The sequence below is a fragment of the Heterodontus francisci genome, chromosome 4 (genome assembly GCF_036365525.1).
Source record: "Heterodontus francisci isolate sHetFra1 chromosome 4, sHetFra1.hap1, whole genome shotgun sequence".
Lineage (NCBI taxonomy): Eukaryota > Metazoa > Chordata > Chondrichthyes > Heterodontiformes > Heterodontidae > Heterodontus > Heterodontus francisci.
In genome coordinates this window covers 41,411,181-41,430,154 of record NC_090374.1, presented here as the reverse complement: position 1 = coordinate 41,430,154, position 18,974 = coordinate 41,411,181, and the positions used below count along the sequence as shown (strand labels likewise).

The window sequence follows — 18,974 nt, the reverse complement described above, 5'->3', positions numbered from 1 at the left end:
CCACTCACTTAGCTTGCCCACTCACTTAGCCTGTCCATATCTCTTTGCAGCCTCTCCATGTCTTCCCCACATCTTACCTTTCCACCGAGCATTGTATCACTATAGAACTGTATGACTTGAGAGTGATGATTTTGGGGGACTTTAATTACTCAAATATCGATTGGGATAATGTTTGAGTAAAGTGTAAGGAATAGGAGGAATTTTTGAAATGTGTTCATGGGAACTTCCTTGACCAGTATGTTCTCAGTCCAGCTAGGAAGGAGGCATTGCTGAATCTGATACTGGGAAATGAGGTGGGCCAAGAGTCAGCTGGGGAATACTGGAGTAAAAGTGATGATTTTATCATGACTTTTAGATTAGCAATGGAGAAGAGCAAGGAATAATCTAAAGTAGAACTTCTAAATTGGAAGAGGGCTAACTTTAATGGGATGAGAGTGGATCTAGCCAGGGTAAAGATTGACAGGAAAAACTGTAATGGAACAATGGGTGATCTTCAAGGAGGAGATGTTTCAGGTACATTCCAAAAAGAGTGAAAGGTAAGGCCACCAAAGCCAGGGCTGCTTGGATGACTAGGGAGATAACGAATATGATGAAACCAAAAAAAAAGGTGTATGATGCATGTCAGGTGAATTCCAGTGAGAACCAGGCCAAATACAATAAGTTGAGCAGGGAAGTGAAGAGGAAAATAAGATTGGCAAAGAGAGAATATGAGACTAGAATAGCAGTTAACATAAAAGGGAACCCAAAAATCTTCTACCAGCATGTAAATAGTAAGAGGGTAGTAGGAGATGAGGTGGGGCCTATTCGAAACAAAGAGTGATATACTTAGAGGTGCAGGGCAAGACTAGAATACTGAATGAGAACTTTCTATCGGTGTTTACTAAGAAAGAGGATTCCGACAATATGAGTAGAAATGGAGATGGCACAGGTAATGGATGGGTGAAAATTGATAGGAAGGATGTACTGGAAAGGCAGGCTGTGCTTAGAGTGGATAAGTCACCTGGTTTGATGGCTTGCATCCCAGATTGCTCTAGGAAGTGAGATTGGAGATGGTGGAAGGGCTTGCCATAATCTTCCAATCTTCCCTGGATACACACAGAGGATTGGAGAGTAGCAAATGTGACATTCTTATTCAAGAAAGGGTGTAAGGGCATTCCTAGTAGCTACAGGCTAGGCAGTTTCACATCAGTGGTGGGTAAGGTTTAAGAAACAATAATGAGAAACAATCAACAGGTACTTGGAGTGGTTTGAGTTAATTAAGGGAAGCCAGCATGGATTTGTAAAAGACTGATCGTGTTTGACTAATTGCATTTTTTGATAAAATAACTAAGAAGGTTGATGAAGGGAATACAATGGATGTTGTCTGTATTTATTTTAAGAAAGCATTTGACAAAGTACCGCATAAAAGGCGGGTTGACAAAATTGAGGCTCATTGAAGAGGAGGGTCAGCATTAGTTTGAATTTTTAAAAATGGCTTAAGGACAGAAAACAGCGAGTCATGGTAAATGGTTGTTTTTCAGAATAGAGAATGGTAAACTGTGATGCTCCCCAAGGTTCAGTGCTCAGACCACTGCTTTATTAAATATATATAAATGACTTAGAAATACTGAGTAAGATTTCAAAATTTGATATCAAACTTGGAGGTGTGGCAGTGAGGATGATACCAATCAGCAGCAAACAAAACAGATAAACTAGTAGAATGGACAGGCAAATGGCAGGTGGAATTTAATAGAGAAGTATGAGGTGATACATGTGGTAGAAGGGTAGGTGAGGCAATATAGACTTAATAGCACAGTTCTGAAGAGTCTGCAGGGAAAGAGGGACCTGGGGGTTCATGCGCATAGATCTTTGAAGGTGGCAAGATATATTGAGAGAGTGGTTAGCAAAGCATATGGGCTTCATAGATAGAGACATTGAGTACAAAAGCAGGAAAGTTATGCTGAGCCCTTATAAAGCTCTGGTTAGGCACCAACTAGAGTATTGTGTCCAGTTCTGGTCACCACATTTTAGGAAGGATGTGAGGATCCTTGAGAGGGTGCAGCAGAGATTCACCAGAATGGTTCCAGTGATGAAGGATTTTAGCTACAAGGTTAGGTTGGAGAAGCTGCGGTTGTTCTCCTTGGAGCAAAGGAGATTGCTTTTGCTAACGCTGTTGGGGAGGGTTTAAACTAATGTGGCAGGGGGAATGGGAACCAAATGAGGAGGTCAGTGGACAGTAAGGAGGTAGTAACTAAAGCCTGTAAGGAACTAGATAATGAAGTCAGCGTGACTAAGGGGAAGAGTAGGCAGGGAGCAGATGATGAACGCAAAGGGACTGGTGGTCTGAGGTGCATTTGTTTTAATGCAAGAAGTGTAGGTAAGGCAGATGAACTTAGGGCTTGGATTAGTACCTGGCAGTATGATGTTATTACTATTACTGAGACTTGGTCGAGGGAAGGGCATGATTGGCAACTAAATATCCCAGGATATCGATGCTTCAGGTGGGATAGAGGGGGAGGTAAAAGGGGTAGAGGAGTTGCATTACTGGTCAAAGAGGATATCACAGCTGTGCTGAAGGAGGGCAATATGGAGGACTCGAGCAGTGAGGCAATATGGGCAGAACTCAGAAATAGGAAGGGTGCGGTAACAATGTTGGGGCTGTACTACAGGCCTCCCAACAGCGAGCATGAGATAGAGGTACAAATATGTAAACAGATTATGGAAAGATGTAGGAGCAACAGGGTGGTGGTGATAGGAGATTTTAGTTTTCCCAACATTGGCTGGGATTCACTAAGTGTTAGAGGCCTAGATGGAGCAGAATTTGTAAGGAGCATCCAGGAGGGTTTTCTAGAGCAGTATGTAAATAGTCCAACTCGGGAAGGGGCCATACTGGACCTGGTGTTGGGGAATGAGCCCGGCCAGGTGTTTGAAGTTTCAGTAAGGGGACTACTTTGGGAATAGTGATCACAATTCCGTAAGCTTTAAAGTACTCATGGACAAAGACGAGAGTGGTCCTAAAGGAAGAGTGCTAAATTAGGGGAAGGCCAACTATACCAAAATTCGGCAGGTGCTGGGGAATGTAGATTGGGAGCAGCTATTTGAAGGTAAATCCACATGTGATATGTGGGAGGCTTTTAAAGAGAGGTTGATTAGCGTGCAGGAGAGACATGTTCCTGTGAAAATGAGGGATAGAAATGGCAAGATTAGGGAACCATGGATGACAGGTGAAATTGTGAGACTAGCTAAGAGGAAAAAGGAAGCATACATAAGGTCTAGGCGGCTGAAGAAAGACGAAGCTTTGAAAGAATATCGGGAATGTAGGACCAATCTGAAACGATGAATTAAGAGGGCTAAAAGGGGTCATGAAATATCTTTAGCAAACAGGGTTAAGGAAAATCCCAAAGCCTTTTATTCATATATAAGGAGCAAGAGGGTAACTAGAAAAAGGATTGGCCCACTCAAGGACAAAGGAGGAAAGTTATGCGTGGAGTCAGAGAAAATGGGTGAGATTCTAAATGAGTACTTTGCATCGGTATTCACCGAGGAGAGGGACATGAAGGGTGTTGAGGTTAGGGACAGATGTTTGATTACTCTCGGTCAAGTCGGCATAAGGAGGGAGGAAGTGTTGGGTATTCCAAAAGGCATTAAGGTGGACAAGTCCCCAGGTCCGGATGGGATCTATCCCAGGTTACTGTGGGAAGCGAGAGAGGAAATAGCTGGGGCCTTAACAGATATCTTTGCAGCATCCTTAAACACGGGTGAGGTCCCGGAGGACTGGAGAATTGCTAATGTTGTCCCCTTGTTTAAGAAGGGTAGCAGGGATAATCCAGGTAATTATAGACCGGTGAGCCTGACGTCAGTGGTAGGGAAGCTGCTGGAGAAGATACTGAGGGATAGGATCTATTCCCATTTGGAAGAAAATGAGCTTATCAGTGATAGGCAACATGGTTTTGTGCAGGGAAGGTCATGTCTTACCAACTGAATAGAATTCTTTGAGGAAGTGACAAAGTTGATTGATGAGGGAAGGGCTGTAGATGTCATATACATGGACTTCAGTAAGGCGTTTGATAAGGTTCCCCATGGTAGGCTGATGGAGAAAGTGAAGGCGCATGGGGTCCAGGGTGTACTAGCTAGATGGATAAAGAACTGTCTGGGCAACAGGAGACAGAGAGTAGCAGTGGAAGGGTGTTTCTCAAAATGGAGACGCGTGACCAGTGGTGTTCCACAGGGATCCGTGCTGGGACCACTGTTGTTTGTGATATACATAAATGATTTGGAGGAAAGTATAGGTGGTCTGATTAGCAAGTTTGCAGACGATACTAAGATTGGTGGAGTAGCAGATAGCGAAGGGGACTGTCAGAGAATACAGCAGAATATAGATAGACTGGAGAGTTGGGCAGAGAAATGGCAGATGGAGTTCAATCAGGGCAAATGCGAGGTGATGCATTTTGGAAGATCCAATTCAAGAGTGAACTATACGGTAAATGGAAAAGTCCTGGGGAAAATTGATGTACAGAGAGATTTGGGTGTTCAGGTCCATTGTTCCCTGAAGGTGGCAACGCAGGTCAATAGAGTGGTCAAGAAGGCATACGGCATGCTTTCCTTCATCGGACGGGGTATTGAGTACAAGAGTTGGCAGGTCATGTTCCAGTTGTATAGGACTTTGGTTCGGCCACATTTGGAATACTGCGTGCAGTTCTGGTCACCACATTACCTAAAGGATGTGGATGCTTTGGAGAGGGTGCAGAGGAGGTTCACCAGGATGTTGCCTGGTATGGAGGGCGCTAGCTATGAAGAGAGGTTGAGTAGTTTAGGATTATTTTCATTAGAAAGACGGAGGTTGAGGGGGGACCTGATTGAGGTGTACAAAATCATGAGAGGTATAGACAGGTTGGATAGCAAGAAGCTTTTTCCCAGAGTGGGGGATTCAGTTACTAGGGGTCACGAGTTCAAAGTGAGAGGGGAAAAGTTTAGGGGGGATATGCGTGGAAAGTTCTTTACACAGAGGGTGGTGGGTGCCTGGAACGCGTTGCCAGCGGAGGTGGTAGACGCGGGCACGATAGCGTCTTTTAAGATGTATCTAGACAGATACATGAATGGGCAGGAAGTAAAGAGATACAGACCCTTAGAAAATAGGCGACATGTTTAGATAGAGGATCTGGATCGGCGCAGGCTTGGAGGGCCGAAGGGCCTGTTCCTGTGCTGTAATTTTCTTTGTTCTTTGTTCTTTTCTTTGAGGGGAGATTTAATAGAGGTGTACAAGATTATGACAGGTTTAGTAAGTTAGACAAAGAAAAGCTGTTCCCATTCGTGATGGTGCAAGCATTAAGGGACACAGATTGAAGGTTTTGGGCAAGAGATGTAATGGGTGGTTGTGAAGTGAAGAACATTTTATACAGTGATAATGACCTGGCACTTGATGCCTGCAAGGGTGGTTGAAGCAGAGACTATGAATAATTTCAAAAGGAAATTGGATGGGCACTTGTGGGAAATAAACTTTTGGGGCTACAGGGATTGAGTGGGGGACCGGGACTGACTGGATTGCTCTACAGAGAGCCAGCATGGACCCGATGGTCTCCTCCTGTGCCATAATGTCTCTGTGACTGACTATGAATTTGCTTTCACCATCCTTTTAGGCAGCTCATTTCAGATCACAGCAACTTGCTGTTTTAAAAAAAATTCTTATCTCTGATTTGGTTCCTTTGCCAATTACCTTAGATCTGTGACCTCTGGTTATTGACCCTCCTGCATGTGGGAAAAGATTCTTCCTATTTATTCTATCAAAACTCCCTCATCATATTCTCTGCGATAAGAATAATTCTATCATCTGTAGATTCATTACTTAACTGAAGTGCCTCATCCCTGGTACCATTCTAGTACATCTCCTCCACACCCTCTCCAAGACATTGATGACCTTCCTAAAGTGTGGCGCCCAGAATTGGACACATGACTCCAGCTGAGGTGTATAGGATTTACCATAACATCCTGGCTTTTGTACGCAATGCCTTTATTTATAAAGCCAGGTGTCCATGTGGTTTTTTTTTATCAGTCTTACCACCTTCCAAGATTTGTGTAATTGAGCCCCACATGCCTCTTTATTCCTGCACCCCCTTTAAAATTGTACTATTTTGTTTATATTGCCTCTCCTCATTCTTCCTTACAAATTGCAAGTTAGTTTTTCAGGGTGGACTGTACATCCAAATTGGAAAAATTAAAAATAGTGTTTTTAAAAAAAAATGTCCAATAGATTGTAGGGCAGGAAAGACCACAGGGAGGTAAGGAGCTCAACATTTTGGGAACTTAGTCAAAAAGGTGTTAGAGCGTTGTTGCCCATAGAAACTGCAAAATGTAGTAAGGCAACACCATGTGGGAAAATGCCTTGGATATACTTACACAATGCAGATAAATGTACTTTTGGTGTATATTAATTTAACAAACATCTAGTGCAAAAGTTTTCATTATTTCTCTTGATGCAAAGTTTGAAATTCTGTTTTGAATTTATTAGACCCGGCATGACCAGCAGTTACGAGCAGTATTTGACTTCATCAGGGTGATGGCTGAGAATGTTGACGTGGGCAGCCAGGTTGTGCCGAGCAAAGATGCACAGCTTAGGTTCATCACCTCAGTCATATACCAAGTTAGGGATGAGTAAAGTCTTGCTCTTCCATTTGCCAAATGAACAGTTTCAACTCTGCCTAAAATTATGTCACTTAGCATGCATGATCACAAACCCTTTTCCTTTTCCCTGTAGTTTCATGTTCAGTTTATTCAGATGACTTGATTATCAATGAGAAAGAACAAATTACATTTCAAGCTTCATTTTCAATTTGTTAGAAAGAGTTCTCCTGTTTCATCAAGGATGTCTCCAATTGACTGCAATAGTTTGGCAAACCTTTCCAACATTTTGCCTTGTCTCTGCCCACGTGGCTAAATATATAGACCGGGATTTTACCCTTTGCGGACGGGAGATGTCCACCGTCTGAAATGTTGGTGGTGAACCCACATCCACCTGGCCTGGGGATCCGACCTGTATGTTCTGGGTCCCCAGGCTTTAATTGGTCTGAGGCGGGACTTCTACCCGCTTGAGGTAGCAAGTCCCGCCTAATAGAGCTGCCAGCCAATCGTCAGGCCGGCAGCTGTTTGTCCCAGCAACACCTCTGGGAGCGGTGGCGACTGCTGGGATTGCAGCCCAGTTTCGTGAGGAAGATGTCGGGGAACCCCAGAACATGCAGATAAGTGATCGGTTAGGCCCCGGTGAGGCAAGGGTGGTCGACAGGGGGGGCGTGTTGGGGGCGGCCATCAAGCATAGGGTGTCCGATCATGAGGGCCCCCACCCAGGACACCTGGCCTCCCAACCAGCCATAGGTAAAATCACTGTGGAGGTGGGCAGAGGCCCTTAAGTGGCCACTTAAGGGCCTTGATTGGCCTGGGGCGGGCAGGCTTATTTTAGCCGCCGCCACCCTGTATACCTGTATAAAGTGGTGGCGGGAGTGGGTCAGGAAAGGCCCCCGCCCCCCCGAGTTTCCTCCATTTTATGCTTCTCCCCCGCCATCTTCCCCCTCTTTTGGGGTGGGGGGGGTGGGGGGGGATAAAATTCCAGCCATAGTTTCTAAATAACAGGTATCTGTCTCTCATCAGTTTGGGAAATTGTTGATTTTGCACATTGGGTCATATAAAATAGTGATGTTTACAGCAGTTTCCATTACATTTTTAAACAAAGCATCAGCTGCATTCTGAGCATAAAGGTTGTCCTAGTAAGTTATGAATTGGAGATCAGCGATTGCTCTGCCCTTCTGATTTTGCTCATTTTTTCAGCAGTGTTTTATAGCCAGAATTTTGACTAATCCTGACAGATGCAATAACAGCGTACATTTAGAGCACCTGTTGAAATATCTTGGGGTGCTTCACAGGAGCATTATTGAGCAAAATTTAACACTAAGCCACAGAAGGAGATATTAGGACTGGTGTGGTCCAAGAGGTCGGCTTTAAGGAGCATTTTGAGAAGGAAATATCCTCATTGACTTTTCATAATCAGCTCCTGACTAATCTAGTGTTTCTACATTATTGGCTGACCTCCCTAATTTCTTTAATTTGGTCGGAACCTCCCTTATTCTTTTTGGTCAAAATTCTCTTTGGTTACTTCCTCATAGTCTCATCATGTTCCTACATTGATTCTATAGCTATCCTATTCCAAACTGCAGTACCTGCTGTAGCTCCTACTCCCAATCCTCATCTCCTCCTCACATGCTCTGTACCTTCTATCACTTATTTTAACTTTATGATGCAGTTCATCTTGTCGTGTGGGCAGAATTCATCACACTCGTTTTCAGCATTCCTTTCCACAAAGTCCTTAACTATTTGTTGCATCATTTTGCTGTAGAATATCTCGTTATAACAGATTGAATATCACCAGGACAGTTTCATATCTGTTCTTTATCACCCTTTCTTTCTCAAGATCGTGAGTGGGTGATTTGCATGGAATTTGTTTAACATAGTTTTCAGAGTTTGGTTCCCCACCTGCAGGTCGCCACACTCAATATTCAAACAAATGAAGCATGGACTAACTAGATTCTCCAGCTCTCTGTTCAGCTGTGTCCATTTTGTGGATAATTCTTGCGAAGTGTTAGTTCTCCCAAGTCCTCAACCTTCTGAATCCATATTCCATGTCCCTCTTTCCTGATTTGTTCCATGGAGTATTGTTACGACCACTCGGCAAAGCTCCCAATCAAAATATATGATTCTGATCGTGGTGGGAACAACGCACTGTTAATTCAGTCCTGTCACTCCACAGGTTGCATCATATTTCTTTAAGCTTTCCAAATTGAAGAAAAAAAGCAGCCAAATTGAACAATCTAGTAACCCCTGAATGAAGCGAGCCAAACCAGTTACATAGGAACATAGGAACAGGAGTAGGCCATTCAGCCCCTCGAGCCTGTCCCGCCATTCATGTGAGATCATGGCTGATCCGCGGCCTAACTCCATATACCTGCCTTTGGCCCATATGCTTTACTATCTTTGCTTAACAAAAATCTATCTCAGATTTAAAGGTATCTTTAGATATCAACAAATTAACTTTTTATTTTAAAAAAACCTAAAATCTTAAACACTACTAAGATAAACCAATATCTAAAGACCTTATAGCTTCTTATTTAAAAATCTGTCTCCCGCGTTCACGTACATATACTCGGTTTTAAATTAGCTGGCCGAAAAACAGAAAAAAATTGTCTTTGCAAATTACGTACTTGACAAATGGTTTTCCAATACAGCAGAGTCAAAGTTCACTTCCAGTCTGTCAAGGTCCAATGGAAAGAAGGGTCCTTCCAAAGATAGGGGTTCAGCTGTTCAGTTGTTGTAGTTTTAAACACTTTTTTCCAGTGATGAGCACAGCAGATATCAATAATTTGTTGTGAAGTAAAAAAAGTTTATCTTTTTTATGGAATTAATTCGACTTGAAGCTATGTAGAATTTTGAGAGAAAGAACACAGCTCTTTTCCCTTCAGTTTAAATTGTCTCAGAGCTCTCAACTGAATGCTGCTTAGCTAATTTTAAAAGTCAAAACTGCAACATTGAATCTCATGTCCTCGCTCTCTGGCTGTTGCTTAGCAACCAGAATGCACTTTGGCTCATTGAGCCTCTGGAACTTTCTACCTTAAAAATGCAGGGGTTTTTTTACAGTCTTAAAGGCGCACTACAACAGTTCTGAGGAGAGAAGAGAAAAAAAATTAACACAGGACCGTGACAGTATATGTCAGTGCCTTGATGATTTTAAAATGTTGTTTCACTCTACTGGCCACATTAACTATTTTCTGCTGTACTGTGTCAAGTAGCTGAGCGTGTCTTGAGACCAGTGCCGATTCACCATGGCTTCCGCATGGTAGTTGAACAGATCACATCTGCGCACTCACACCGCCAAAATGCGTCAAAGGCGGGAAAGGTGGGAAGAGCATCCAGAGGCAGCAGTGTCTTGCTGCAGTAGGTGTGGCTGAGTGAGGCACCGGCAGGAAAATCGCCCAGCCAGAGAAGCGGAGTGTTTCTTTATGTAAAAAGAGGGGGCACTTCCAATTGGTATGCCGCGGCAAGAAACCAGGGCTGCAAAATATAAAAAGCAAACCCAAAGGAAAAAAGAATAATGAAATACAGGATGTACAATGTGTTGAATTGCCGTTTCTGGGAGAAATCCACAGAGCAAGTGAAGATTCCTGGATGGCAGAAATTCTTGTAGGAGGCTATCAGACAAGATTCAAACTGGATACTGGAGCCGCAGTTTCAATACTGGCAGACGTGGAGCCATGGCTGAACGAAATAAGCATTAGACCTACAGGTAAAAAAAACTGTATGGACCTGGAGGCAACGAGCTGAAGGTAATAGTGAAAACAATTGAGTTATTGGGGAAAGAAATTCCTGAGATATTACATATTAAGAATCAGAATTGCTTGCTATTGAGCAGAAAAACTTGCATAGATTTACAGCTAATATGCAGAGTTGAAGAGGTGAAAGGCATAGAGGAACAGCCAAGGAATTTTAGGGCTGAATTCCCTAAATTATTCAAAGGATTGGGAAAACTAAAAACAGCCCACCACATCACCTTAACAAAAGATGCAGAACCATTGTGTTTATATACACCAAGAAAGGTTCCACACCCACTCCTAGAGAAAGTTAAGAAATAAAACGACCAGAGAGTCATCTCACCAGTTACTAAGTCTACTGGATTGTGTTCAGGTCTTCTTCCACTGAAGAAACCAAATGGGTTCATTCGAATTTGTGTAGATGTTACACAATTAAACAAGTGCTGTAGAGAGGGAAATATATCCAATGGCATCAGTGGATGAGTCTGGCAAAGCTAGGGAAAAGCACAATTTTCACTGAATTAGATACTAACAGTGGATTTTGGCAAGTACCTTTTAAATGAAGGATCTAAACTATTGACGACTTTTGTAACACCGTTTGGAAGATTCTGTTTTAACAGATTACCTTTTGGAATTACGTCAGCTCCGGAAATTTTCCGAAGACGATGTCCAGAATCCTGGCGGGATTAGAAGAGATCATCTGCCACATGGACATCATTTTGATCCATGGTGCAAGTCAGCGGGAACACAATATGAGTGTGAGCAGTGTTGCAGAGACTGCAGGAAACTGGTCTAACGCTGAATGAGAAGTGTGTCTTTTCACAACAAACAGTGATATTGCTAGGTCATATTATTGATGGATCAGGCATCAGAGTAGACCATCAAAAGACGAAAGTCATAAAAGACTTTCCTGAGCCTAAGAACATCACAGAATTGCAAAGGTTCATGGCATGGTCAATCAGGTGGGAAAGTTTTTGCCAAATCTGGCTATGATAAACGAACCACAATAACTAAAGAAGGACAAGGCCTGGTGTTGGAGTGAGGTCCAACAAGAAGCTTTTCAAAAAAATCAAGCAGAAACTTCTTTCTTCAGAAAGACTAGCACATTATGACCCAAAATTACTAACCATTATAGCAACGGACACATCAGCAACAGGGCTAGAAGCAGTTTTGTACAAAACGATGGGAGTCACAGGCCTTTTGCATCTCGTTCTTTGATAGAAACAGAGCAAAGATATGTGGTCATCGAGAAGGAAGCGTGGCAGCAACTTGGGCATGTGAAAAATTCTCTTGACTATGTGCTAGGTCTTCAATTTAATATTGAAACACATCACAAACCGTTAGTTCTTCTTTCTTTTGGGCCTCCTTATCTCGAGAGACAATGGATACGCGCCTGGAGGTGGTCAGTGGTTTGTGAAGCAGCGCCTGGAGTGGCTATAAAGGCCAATTCTGGAGTGACAGGCTCTTCCACAGGTGCTGCAGAGAAATTTGTTTGTTGGGGCTGTTGCACAGTTGGCTCTCCCCTTGCGCCTCTGTCTTTTTTCCTGCCAACTACTAAGTCTCTTCGACTCACCACAATTTAGCCCTGTCTTTATGGCTGCCCGCCAGCTCTGGCGAATGCTGGCAACTGACTCCCACGACTTGTGATCAATGTCACACGATTTCATGTCGCGTTTGCAGACGTCTTTATAACGGAGACATGGACGGCCGGTGGGTCTGATACCAGTGGCGAGCTCGCTGTACAATGTGTCTTTGGGGATCCTGCCATCTTCCATGCGGCTCACATGGCCAAGCCATCTCAAGCGCCGCTGACTCAGTAGTGTGTATAAGCTGGGGATGTTGGCCGCTTCAAGGACTTCTGTGTTGGAGATATAGTCCTGCCACCTGATGCCAAGCATTCTCCGAAGGCAGCGAAGATGGAATGAATTGAGACATCGCTCTTGGCTGGCATACGTTGTCCAGGCCTCGCTGCCGTAGAGCAAGGTACTGAGGACACAGGCCTGATACACTCGGACTTTTGTGTTCCGTGTCAGTGCGCCATTTTCCCACACTCTCTTGGCCAGTCTGAACATAGCAGTGGAAGCCTTACCCATGCGCTTGTTGATTTCTGCATCTAGAGACAGGTTACTGGTGATAGTTGAGCCTAGGTAGGTGAACTCTTGAACCACTTCCAGAGCGTGGTCGCCAATATTGATGGATGGAGCATTTCTGACATCCTGCCCCATGATGTTCGTTTTCTTGAGGCTGATGGTTAGGCCAAATTCATTGCAGGCAGACGCAAACCTGTCGATGAGACTCTGCAGGCATTCTTCAGTGTGAGATGTTAAAGCAGCATCGTCAGCAAAGAGGAGTTCTCTGATGAGGACTTTCCGTACTTTGGACTTCGCTCTTAGACGGGCAAGGTTGAACAACCTGCCCCCTGATCTTGTGTGGAGGAAAATTCCTTCTTCAGAGGACATCACAAACCGTTAGTTACTCTGCTAAATACAAAAGAATTAGCAAAGTTACCTTCAAGAGTGCAGAGGATTCGATTGAGATTAATAAGATTCAACACTGAAAACAAATATGTTCCTGGGAAACAGCTAATAACAGTGGATGCGTAATCACGCATTACATCAGCAGGACCTGAAGAAGGTGACATTCTATTTTTCAGGAAGTAGAAGTGTTTGCTTTAACAATTAGAGTTTTTACCTGCTACAAATCAGAAGTTGAATGAAATCAGGAAGGCTCGAAAAGATGAAGCATGTGCAGAAATTAGAGAATGCTGTTTGCATGGGTGCCCAGCATATATGCCAAACAACCCAGTGTTAAGGCAATATTATGAGCAGCGAGATCAATTGCATATTGTTGATGACTTGTTGATATTTGACGAGAGATTAGTCATTTCCAGGATACTAAGATTAGAGATCTTGGAAAGATTACAGCTCTAAGGACATTTAGGAATAACGAAGTGCAGAGTCAGGGCTAGACAGTCAATTTGGTCGCCTGGTATATTGAAAGAGATCGAAGAGATGATATCAAGGTGTATCATGTATAATGTCAATTGTCATGAGACGAAGGAATCACTAATGTCATCTTTTCTGTCTAGACCATGGGAATGTCTAGGTATGGATTTTCTAAGAATGAGATATTCTTAATCGTTGTTGATTACTATTCGAGGTGGGTCGAAATGAAGCAGCTACAAGGTCAGAGCTCAGTAACAGTGATCACATTCTTGCTACACATGGGATCCCAGACATGGTGATATCTGCCAATGGGCCACAATTCGCTAATGAATGTTTCGAAAAGTTCACAGAGGCGTATGGCTTTACTCACATCACTAGTTCACTGAGATATCCTCAGGCAAATGCTGAAGCAGAGAGAGGTGTAAGGACTGTAAGCTATAGAGCAACATCACTTTAGAATGGTTTAGCCCTTTGTGAATTGTTGATGGGACAAAGATTAAGAACACTACTTCCTATACTTGTAAAAATGCTTAAACCATCAGAAGACTTGGAAATACAGGGGGAGAAAGAGGATAGAGGAAGATCTAGTCAATCCAAGAATTATGACAGATGTCACAGAACCAGAAACATGACAGACATACAACCTGGAGAATCAGCTTGAGTTAGAGATCAGAGAAGGAATGGAGAAGTGATAGAACAATCACCATATCCACAATCATACATTGTTCAAACTGACCAAGGGATGATGAGAAGAAACAGAAGATCATTGGTGATTGTTCCTCTTGGATTTGCTGCTGCTTTGTTACTATCATCTCGAAGTTGAAGAACCCACAGAGCTGCAATCAGCCATCAACCCAGAGGACAAGCCGGTGAAGTACTTGAGTCATCAAATAGTTCTACTGACGTACAAAAGAATGAGAAGGAAGGAATAAAAGACTCAACCCCAGATGTCTTCTAAAGAGAGAAGAACGTGTCATGGCAGACTTCTAAAAATGCCACAGTGGTTAACATTCTGAAAGTGGTCAAGAGACCTGGGGGGAGATTTATAATAATATGGGTTGTTACTGGGCAAAATATGTAAATAGTCTGTGAGTGTCATCACAGGAAGTAATGTAACTGAACTTGCTCAGAACCTTGTGTAGAGTGAAACTGGAAGCCATAGAAGTCAGACGTGTGTAAATAAACTCCTATTCCTGTAACTCTCAATCTCTCAAATATTCTGTTATTAGACTTAATGGAATCAGAATATTACAATGAGTTGCTTTCTTTGGAATGGAGGAGGCTGGGGGGAGACCTAATTGAAGTGTATAAAATTGTGAGGGGACTAGATAGAGTGGATAGGAAGGCCCTATTCCTCTTTGTCAAAGGGTCCATAATCAGGGACACAGATTTTAGGGTAAGAAGTAGGAGGTTTAGAATGGATTTGAGAAGAAATTCTTTCACCTGGAGGGTAGTGGGGATCTGGAACATTGCCTGGAAGGGTGGTAGAGGCATAAACCCTCAACATTTAAAAACTTTGTTGATATGCACTTGAAGGCGACGGACAAGAGCTGGAAAATGGAATTAGGCTGGATGGCTACTTGTTGTATGGCGTGGACACGATGTGGTGAATGGCCTCCTTCTATGCTGTAAGTTTCTGTGTTTCTATGGTGACTGCAGATAAGCTCTTAAATTCTTAGAGCAGCAAGAGATTTAATATCTTTATTAGTATTCACATGGACCTGGAAACCACGGTCACCTGTTTAGAAGAAAAAACAAAGAATCCATTGTGTCTATGCCTAAGAGTATAATGTGTTAATTTGTCCAATCATATCTCATTTTAGAAAAATAAAACTTAATTCCCAATATATAAATTTGCCTTCATCAGTGCAAAACTTGTGGTGAACTAAAAAGCAATACCTGTCAGCATAAAGGGTTACCTTCTCTGCTTGTTTGCGAGAGGGCAGAACAAAACATTATCCGCATCCCACCACAGCAGAAAGTGGATAATAAATCTGGAATTAAAAACTAGTCTAATGATGGCCATGAAACCATTGTCGATTGTTGTAAAAACCCATCTGGTTTCAAATGTCCTTTAGGGAAGGAAATCTGCTGTCCTTACCTTTTCTGGCCTACATGTGACTCCAGACCCACAGCAATGTGGTTAACTCTTACATGCCCTCAGAAATGGCCAAGCAAGCCACTCAGTTGTACCTAACCGCTACAAAGTCAATAAAAAGGATACTGTGGGTGTATCTACCCCACATGGACTGCAGCGGTTCAAGAAGGCAGCTCACCACCACCTTCTCAAGGACAATTAGGGATGGGCAACAAATGCTGGCCTGGCCAGTGACCCCCACATCCCATGAATGAATAAAATAAAAATTCCCAGATGCACACAATTGTGTCACTTCACAAATTTTTTCTAAACATTCATAATCGAGTAAGAACCAAGCTCCATTTTAAGCTTTTTTTTTTCAAGTCTTGATATCTTTTTAAACTTGCACAAATTTTATCCCTAATAATTAAAAACACAAATCATTAGTAACAATATTAAATTCAAAATAACACTCTCATCAGGGAAGACAGCATTTTAAGATTGAACTCCAATTATTTCGAAACTTTTAAACTTTTTTTCTCTCACCTATTTTTCAATCCCTGATGTTTGTGACAAACTCATTTAGAAACACTGTCAGTAAGACCATGCAGCTTTAAGTTAAACTGTGTAAAGTAATAGCAGTTTTTTTTTAACTCTAGTCCAATTAAAGCAAAGTGTTTTGGAAAGTTCAAATTGAATTTCTATCAGACACCCTAGCAAACAAGGCATCAAGGCTGAAGCTTATCTTTTATAAAACAAATTCTTTGGTGCCTTTCAAAGTTGCACAAGTAAATTTTAGTCAAAATAAATCCACACCAGCATCTTTAACTTAAAATGTAATTTCGTTTTTTTTAAGCCTAATTCTAAATGCACATTCTTAAATTGAAATGAACACACTCAACAATCACAGTCACACTTTCATGCAACTTAGAAATATTGATCTCTGTAAGGGGTTATGAACTCAAAGTGCCAAAATGCTTTTTGTGCAACCTGTTCAAACCAAAAACGTGACTCCGGCTTCTCTCAAAAATCCACAATATACATATAGAGAGAGAGAAGACAAGTAAGGAATGTACATGGAACATACCTGTATACTATATACCAATTTATATTAAAGACAAGACTACCAAAGTGTTGAACGACTTCTAGCTCTATACATAGATGATGGGTGGCGCTACAATCAAAAAAATCACACACCCTTTTAAAGACAGACTTCAGACAAAAAAAAGACACAGTAATTTCTTTCTTTTGGTAATTTTCATCTTTCATTTTTCTCAGCACAGAAGCTGGCAGTATGTTAGATCAGCTTTTGTGATGGTTTCAACTTTAGATATCTTTAACCTTTTGAACTGTCATCTCAGCAGCTCATTTGTATCATCCCAGATACACTGTCCCATTCTGTCACCCACGCAGTTGCAGCTGAGACCACAGCATCACCCTGCCTCAGCTGACCCAACAGTTCATAAAAAAAGTTCATTTAACAGCTCCTTCTCTTCCTGGAGCTTTTCCTCACTCAAGTCACTGTGCTGTGCGCACAAATGGATCACGTTCTCCAGTGGACGCCTTTTACCCATTTTAAACCTGTCCAGGGTTATCTGACCCTGGACTCAATCGACTGCTTTTGTGTACGAGCCCTTATCCAGGCTCGCAATAAATGAGTCTAAGTCACTGGCAGACCGTTTCTCAAACTCCTTGTCCCTGACGGACAATTTCCAGTCAGCCATATAAAATAAAAGCAAAATACTGTGGCTGCTGGAAATCTGAAATAAAAACAATGTGCTGGAAATACTCAGTTGAACAGTTCTGATGAAAGGTCACAGACCTGAAATGTTAACTCTGTTTCTGTCTCCACAGATGCTGCCAGACCTGCCAAGTATTTCCAGAACTTTTTGTTTTTATTCCAGTCAGCCGTGTTAGGTGTCCAATCACTTCATTACACTTGAGGGTACACTCCCTCAAGTTTTCCTACCCAGTCCCAGTGATGATCACACGTGTAAACTCTCTTTCATCCAAGTCTGTTTCTCACAAAATAAGATCTATCTGACTCTCGCTTCTGGTGAATACCACTCCTGACACCACTAAGATTTGATCCCAAGGGTCACAGATTATGCAAAAGAGTTGGAGGAGTTACAAATGGTTTATTGAGAGGTGATAGTTCAATTTCATAGTAAGTAGACATACGGCCCTTAACAGTGAGGGTTTGCCAGTCCCGGATTGGACAGATGGATGTCGGGGAAGAACATTCTAATCTTTGTAGCCTGTGGTGATGTCGACGCTGTCTGCCGTTGTGTCTCAAACTGGCTGTTGTGTTAAGCCGACGCTAGCATGGATCCATTTCGAGATTCAGCTGAAACAAGCATGCGCCTGGGGAGCATCCCTTCGTCTGCCTGCCCTCCCTTCTCGACTGCCCATTTTCTATCTTATTTTAGGGGCAGTGACTATCTTGCATCAATCATTCGTTTAATTACCTTTACTCATTTGATCAATTACCGGGGAATAGATGCTCAAGGCAGATTCCTCCCAACCTGGCTCCAGTCCCATGAAATCATCTTTGCTGATCTTTCTTAAGGACAATCTGTTACTTTCAGCTTGTTTCGGTACAAAAGCAAAATACTGTGAATGCTGGAAATCTGTGATAAAAACAGGATGTTGGCAATACTCAGCAGGTCAGGCAGCATCTGTGGAGAGAGAGTTAACATTTCAGGTCAATAACCATTTATCAGAACTGGGAAAACTTAGAATTGTAATACGTTTTAACCAAGTGAAATGGGGGTGGGCGAGAAAAGAACAAAAAGGAAAGTCTGTGAAAGGGTGGAAGACAGGAGAGGTTAAATGACCCAACAGTTGGTGCAGGGCCAAAGGGAGTGTTTAGAGATGCGGGTTATGACTCCTCTGTACCTCTTATCAGACTTAGTTAAAGACCTGTGTCTATGTTATGTACTTGACCAGATAACGGCCCCTATTGCACAAATCTTATTCATCATGGCTAACAAGTGGGGGGACTTTTAACCAAAAAGAGCTCTTTTTTTTAATGTTAAATTTCTTATGATTTTATAAGGCCGTTAGACCACCATTTCTTACAGGGTACAAGTCTCTTTCAGCAGCTGGCGAAACTGTTGATAATTTTGCACATTGATCATATGAAATGATTATGTTTACAATAATTTCTATTACATTTTTAAATGAATCATCAACTGTCATCTGGGCACAAAGGCTGTCCTGGTGAGTTATAAATTGGAGATCAGCGATTGCTGTGAGCTTCTGATTTCACTCAGACTTTTTCAGCAGTGTTTCAAAGTTAGAATTTAGACCAATCCTGACGGATGCAACAATAACATATTTAGAGCACCTGTAAAATTTCCTATGGTGCTTCATAGGAGCATTATTAAACAAAATTTGACACAGCAATATTAGGACAGATGTGGTCATAGTTAGGCTTTAAGAAACATCTTAAAGACAGAGAGAGAGGCAGAAAGGTTTAGGGAAGGAATTTGACTGCTTAGGGTCTAGACAGCTGAAGGCATGGCCACCAGTGGTGGAGCATTGAAAATCAAGGATGCGCAGTGTACTGATGTGCCATCAGTGGGAACTAACAAACTGTACAGATTCAACTCGAACCTTTCGGTG

General features: G+C 42.3%; 1 protein-coding gene across 1 annotated transcript in view; it reads left to right on the top strand.

Moving 5' to 3' along the window:
* ufsp2 (ufm1-specific peptidase 2) overlaps positions 1-18,974 on the top strand; it is a 150,134-nt gene that overhangs the window by 1,836 nt on the left and 129,324 nt on the right. The window lies entirely within an intron of this gene.